The 593-nt window shown below is 39.3% G+C and overlaps 2 protein-coding genes across 2 annotated transcripts in view; one reads left to right on the top strand and one right to left on the bottom strand.

The window, feature by feature from the left end:
• LOC119591128 (SCY1-like protein 2) overlaps positions 1-593 on the top strand; it is a gene marked incomplete at its 5' end in the record, with an annotated part of 331,697 nt that overhangs the window by 252,931 nt on the left and 78,173 nt on the right.
• LOC119591456 overlaps positions 1-593 on the bottom strand; it is a gene marked incomplete in the record, with an annotated part of 7,555 nt that overhangs the window by 6,750 nt on the left and 212 nt on the right. The window contains 1 exon segment of the mRNA XM_037940193.1: positions 558-593.

Genomic DNA, 593 nt, shown 5'->3' with positions numbered 1-593 from the left:
TACAAGAGCAGTGTTTCCTTACTATTTTACTTTAGTGGAATCCACGTAAAAATACACATATTTGCGGGAATTCCTTCATGGAAAAATTAAAAGTAAAACCAATTTGTCTTCCTCAAGTTGGGGAACAGACTTAGACTGATAGACAGCTGATATTTGACAAATATATTCCTTGTGTTTATTATACTTACAAATATGGCGATACCCTACCATCCCCCCGCCCCCCAAATAAAAATCAAAACAAGCTCGATTACTGAACAGGGTTTTTGCAAATATGTGGAAAAACATTAGAATGTCAACCTCTTAATCCCTGTCTCAGATGGACCCTTGACGAGTTCTCAAAATAATGGTTGGGAAACTCTGGTCTAAGAGTTGGATTGACATTACTTCGTGGCAAATCACTAACCCACAAGAATACCCCATTATCAAGACAGACAGCTTGAAGAAGACCTGAAACTCTCATTTCATAATTCACAAGCTCTTCCTCACTGGCATGTCAATATTTCACATCACAAGCTTTACGTGGCGCTTTCAGGATCCTCAGACAAGCTTGTTCTTACCTCGGGAAAGATCACAGAGAACACGCAAGTGCACTA

This window comes from Penaeus monodon, chromosome 28, assembly GCF_015228065.2.
Source record: "Penaeus monodon isolate SGIC_2016 chromosome 28, NSTDA_Pmon_1, whole genome shotgun sequence".
NCBI lineage: Eukaryota > Metazoa > Arthropoda > Malacostraca > Decapoda > Penaeidae > Penaeus > Penaeus monodon.
Note: the sequence above shows the minus strand (reverse complement) of the source record. Positions and strands in the feature narration are given on the sequence as shown.